The sequence below is a fragment of the Pteropus medius genome, unplaced genomic scaffold, assembly GCF_902729225.1.
Source record: "Pteropus medius unplaced genomic scaffold, Ma_sr-lr_union100, whole genome shotgun sequence".
Classification (NCBI taxonomy): Eukaryota; Metazoa; Chordata; class Mammalia; order Chiroptera; family Pteropodidae; genus Pteropus; species Pteropus medius.
This window is the reverse complement of record NW_024352783.1, coordinates 8,125,103-8,130,856: the sequence shown is the minus strand read 5'-3', so window position 1 is coordinate 8,130,856 and position 5,754 is coordinate 8,125,103. Positions and strand designations below refer to the sequence as shown.

At 40.6% G+C, this 5,754-nt stretch overlaps 1 pseudogene; it reads right to left on the bottom strand.

Moving 5' to 3' along the window:
* Nucleotides 1-989: 989 nt before the first annotated feature.
* On the bottom strand, nt 990-1,412 carry LOC120589835 (cytochrome b5 type B-like; annotated as a pseudogene).
* Nucleotides 1,413-5,754: the final 4,342 nt, after the last annotated feature.

The following is a 5,754-nucleotide window of genomic DNA, read 5'->3' as shown; positions in this document are numbered from 1 at the left end:
TCATGACAGGTAACATTAGCCTTCTGCTCATGAGCTCTTGAATTTTTAAAGGTTATATAAATAAGCATGTCCTAATTGGCTATTAATCTTTCTCCCCACTAAGAGCACCATGATCCATTAGCCATCTCTCCAGATCCCTATCAGTCAAGGAACCCTGATGGCTAGCCCAGCCTTACTTTCCAAATACAATAATTATATTCACCTTCCTTTGATACTTAAATACAGTCAACTGGCCTCTGTCATTCCAGAATCTCATTATTCTCATTGATAGTAGCACCACTTACTCCCCACACTAGCCAAAATTAGGCTGCCACCATCAAGCAACTCAGAGATGTCGATGGCCTTAATAAGGCAATGTCCTCTGATGGGTTCTCAGGGCTTACACAGTAAATCAATTCCAACATTCCCACCTCCTTAACCCGTATAACCTTTCCTCAGTATTATGCCAAGGAAGTTCTGGTAATATCCTCCTCATTTTCCTAGGCCAATTTCCATTCCAATAGTCTATTAAGACCAGTACAGGGTATTCTTTTTTTTTTCTTTCCAGAATTAAAAAAATAATAATATTTACTTAAAAGAAAAATGAAAAAAGGAAAGCTTCAAAACTAGAGTATGCTGCCATGTTAAGACTGTCTAATGTACAAAGTATTTGTAAAGAAGACATTTTACCAAAGAGCAATGTCATTAGGACGTATGGATTGCAATTATTAACAGATAATTTTATAATATAAAGGTGCTCATGGAAACCAGTGAAGAGAGGAAACATTGGAAATGGTGCAGAACAATGGGTAGGTGCTTTGGGAGTAAGGCTCTGAAAAAGAAGGACGCTGTCCCCAAGTCTGAGGTGGATACCTGGCAAACCATCTGGGTTCCAAGCGGGAGGAATACAACTAGTAGGATTTGAGAACAGGGCACTGCTATAGCCTTCAAACAAGTCTCTAGTTTTTACTCCTAAGTGGATATGCTTTCCAGACTTCAACAAGGCCTCCTCAGGAGGATTTGCTTTCCAACATGTAGTAGTAACGATACAAGAAACCTAAGAGAATAGCATCTATGATGGGAAAAATCCAATGTGATTAGCAAATTTTGCATGTGTTATTTTTCAAAGGGTCCTTGCTTCCAGTTTCAGCTTTAAGGTCATTCAGATGCACATCACCAATATAGTACTGCTTTAGCATTTCTCTGGCACCAGAGGAGTGGCCTACGTCTTTAAAGCTTTCACTTGCATCTGCACCAGCAGAACCTCTTTTCCACCAGGATGTTTGTTAAGGACTTGCCAGTGGATCATCAGCCATATCTCTTTCAAGGAGTTGGACTTTGTCATCTCCTCTAAAAAAGTAACAGGTGACAGGGGTCTCCACCTCTTGCTCTTTTCCATTGCTGCCGCTTGCTTCTACAGTCACCATTGGGCCCGAGATACCTCTTCACCCAGCTCAGGGTATTCTTGCCATAGCTCTGGATTGTGACTTGTGGATGAAGGCCCCCAGGTGGGAAAAAACTCCCCTTACTCATGCTTATATTTCTTCCCTTCTCAATCCAACAGCTTCAAAATCTACTCTTCTACATGACCCCTTGTCTCTTCTTATACACAGCAGCCAGGGCCTGTGAGTCCTTTGGCATGTGTGCTATTTTCTCCCAGAGCTGGGACTGACTTCCTTGCTCAAGCTTTGTGGAGGCATGACTTTGGTTATTTGCTTTGAAACAAATCAAGAGTGGAGAGGTGGATTTCAGTAGAATGAATGACATTTTGCAGGGCATCTGCCTCAGCTGAGGTCACTATACAGTCTCCTCTGTAGAAAAGAAGGGGGCTTGAGGAGTCTGCAGATTCAAGCTTCTGAGGCTTATCTGCTGATATGCTCCTATTTCACAGTTCAGATCTCTCACTTTGACTAGGAGACCTGTCAAGACTATACATTCTGTCTCTTTTTCAAGTCTGCCACTCCTGGGCCTGCTCTGCAGAACGTCTGTCCTATGGCTGCTTTTAAGGGGCCCTGTGGCTTTCTTAGTGTGACTGAAATTGGCTACCCTGAGACTACTGTTTTCTTTCTTTAACCAGGAGCCAGACTACTCTACAGTCCTAAAAATATCATTGCCTCCATACAATTTAAGTGCCACAGCTACTACCTATCCCCAAACTTTATCTCATTAATCACAGGTGAAATCTGAGTAATTGTGACATGCAGGGCTTACCCCTGCTTGCATGGGGTTATTTGCACCTCCACTCATCATCAGCAATAGTGTTTTTATTGCTGTCATACTGGTGAGTACTCTAATTCCAAAATCTCAACCACTCTGTTAGGCATAAACTGGGTTCCCTTTAAAGCAAAGCTTACTACATAGGACTCATGACAGGGCTATGTTAAGGAGCACAGTGTCAGGAAACAAGAGTGACCAACAAGGGGAGTGAAACAGGGAAGAGGGGAGAGTCAATGTGAGACTGTGTTATAGATTAGGCTGCCACTAAGTGGGAAGGATTGCAGGGTCTGTAGGATTGTGCCCCAGGAACCTATATAAACTTCACCTGTCATCTCCCATTGATCAGAGGTTCACTCCACAGACTAACTCTCTTGTACTTCAGGGCTGCTCATACATACCTCAGGGCATTGTCAGTATGGAAATCCCAGAGCAGTGGGGGTGAGAGGCACAGTAGTGGCAGAAGATGCTGTCAGGTTATCCCTGTGTGAAGCCATCAGGAGCACATGGAGAGCTAGGACCAGAGCCAGATGAGACAATGAGAGTCTGGTACAAGAGAAGGGTCAGAAACGGTGGGCAAATACAACGTGCTCCACCCCAACTACAGATCATCAAGTTCAGAGTGGCCAGGAATAAAGTCAAGGGAATGTGTGTAAGGGTCTCAAAGTTACATGAATTCTAGGGTACTGGTAGGGCCCAATGGTTTGATGGCTCAATCTTTAATGTGCTTCTGGGAGTGAGGACTGTAAAGAAACTGAATAAATGGAATGCTAGAATGACCTAGTTGGGTTGCTGTTGTGTTGCTGTTGTTGATTTGTACATATAAAAGGGGAAGTTGAGTCAGATGTAACCCATCAAGAGCAACTGAGCTTCCAGAGTTAATTATGCTACCCCATTTATAGCTCTTGCATGGTCTTTTATCTAAGATGTTTCACCAGAGACCCCTAAAATCAGTGATTGTTAAAACTAGAAGGGATGTTAGCAATAGCATCACACAAATCCTACACTCTGTGGATAAGAAAACAAAAAAAAAGTCTCTCATGATATAATTATAACAACAATAATTACCACCACAATGATAATGTCAACTATCATTTTTGAGCACCTACTAGATACACTTTTTTAAAAACTTGAGAGCTTTCATTTTGCATATGAAAAAGAGTCTTAGATAGGCTCTGATTTAATCACACTGGGTGATTCTAATGACTAGAATGTAGACACTGATATTTAACTTAAAATTGTTTTGTTTCTTTCCCCCTGTCGCCCTTGTCCAAAAGGAGACTAGTGAACCTGAACCTTATAATCAATCCTCTCATTCCCTTCTTTAACTGCCTACCTATCCTCAGTATCTAGGTAAAAGGATAGGGGTAAGATACTAACCTCTGATTCATTTGAAATACAGTGTTGGAGGAGAGCTCTATGGATAATCTGCACCACTAAAAAGATGAACAAGTGGGTTTTAGAGCAAATTAAGCCTCAAACATCACTGGAGGAAAAAAATGACAAAACCGAAGCTGTCTTAATTTGGGCACATCATGAGAAGGCAGGGCTCTTTGGAAAAGACAATAATGCTGGGAAAATAGAAGGCAGCAGGAAAATAGGAAGACCAAATATGAGCTAGGTTGACTTCATAAAAGAAACCATAGACATGAGTCTACAGGAGCTGAGCAGGGCTGTCAATGACAGGACACTGTGGACATTACTAATACCCAGAGTTGCCAGGAGTTGGAGCCAACTGATGGGCACAACACACACACACACACACAACACACACACACACACACACACACACACACACACACACACACAGAGAGGCTAACATTTGTGGAGTGACAGATATTCCAAGAAACTCTTCATTTGATTAAAGTGATGTTGCTTTTAATTCTTGCAACAGCCTGGGATGCCTCATTTTGCAAATGAGAAAAGTTTTCAGAGAGATTAAATGAATTGCCTAAGACTTTTCAGCTAATAAAAAGCAGAGACAATGATTGGAACACAGTTTCGTCTACCTACAAATCCCTTTTTATTGATGCCATACAGCATAAAGATTGGGTTTGACAATTCTGATGGTTCATTTCATTTGAAAATAACAACGAGCTTTCACATCTTTCTGACAATGTAAGTGACTGAGAGGTTTTCAGTTCCCAATTTTCTGGCTTAAACTCCCTCTCTTTGACCTGATGTAAAAGAATTAGAAAGCAAACATTATGCATAGGTCTGCATGCAGAAATGAAGGACAGGCCCAGAGAGCTTTTGTTTTCAAGTCAAGCAAGGTTGCATAAAAACAGGGGGCTGCTTATCAGATTTTCTCTTAACACTGTAGGGATTCAGAATGAGTCACCCTAAGATGTGCGTCCGTAGTAAGCAGATTATTTTGGGCTAAAGATAACTGAAACCCTGGGGACTCAAGAGAAAATTCTGTGTCCTCCCTTAACTAATTAGAAGAATTTAAATTATAGACCTTGCTTATCATAAGAGATCATCAGAGATAACCTTTTCGATCTATCTATATAGTAGGCATACTACTACATCTGCTCTTCTTATTACCCTGCAATGACCTTCCTCCTCTCTGAAGCCCCAAGGTACCTTACCTCATTCTTAACTCAGAAGGCCATATATATCTCATTTATGTGGGGTCTCTGACTCTCTCATGTATGTGGGGTTCCCATATGTACATAGATAATTAAATTTGGTTATTTTCTCTTGTGGCTCTGTCTCATGTAGATTTAATTATTAGACCAGTTGAAAGAACCTTGAAGGATAGAGGAAAGTTTCTTCCTCTCCAATAACACATTCTTTCTACTCGTTCCACAGTTTTGTCAGCAGCTAACAATTAAGTTTAAAGGAAAATTTGGAAGAAAAATTTTCAATAGAAAAACTTCTCATTTCTTTTATTATTCATAGTCAGTGTTCAAAAGTCAAGAAGTACAAATAGATAGATTCATATTTTTGGTGGCCAGGAAGCCAGTTCCAGCTCAGATACTGAATTGCCACAGGACTCTGAGCAAAGTTCTGTGGACCAAAAAGGAGTACTGTAGTAAATCTAACCAAAAGTAACCTCACAGGGTGATCTGATCATAAATTCCTAATTGGACAAGACATAGTGGTTAGTCATGCCCCAGGCATACACCTTTTTTTAGCAAAATGTTTATCTTTTCCTTAAGCAAGCCCTGTCCATTGTTCTTGTGCATCTAGGTTAACATACGTTTGAAATGCCAGTAGTAATTCTCTTTTTCAGACTCCTTAAAGGCATAACCACCCTCAAGAGAGTATATAATATTAACTATGCTGTAATCCAACCCTGCCTTGCTTTCATGTGACCTTCCTTACATTCCTCCTTAATTCCAAATGTGTAAAAGAAACTGCAAAACTATCATTCTCTGGAGCATCTGAGATCTTGCTTCCTGGAATTGTCATCACTAAAATAAACTCTTATAAAAATTCTTTACAGGTTTCTATGTTTTTTACATCATTAATCCTTTACCCTCTCTGCATCTCATTTTTGCTTCTACAACACAAGAAGGATGAGTTGATTGACTCCTGAAGAGCCTTCTATCTCTT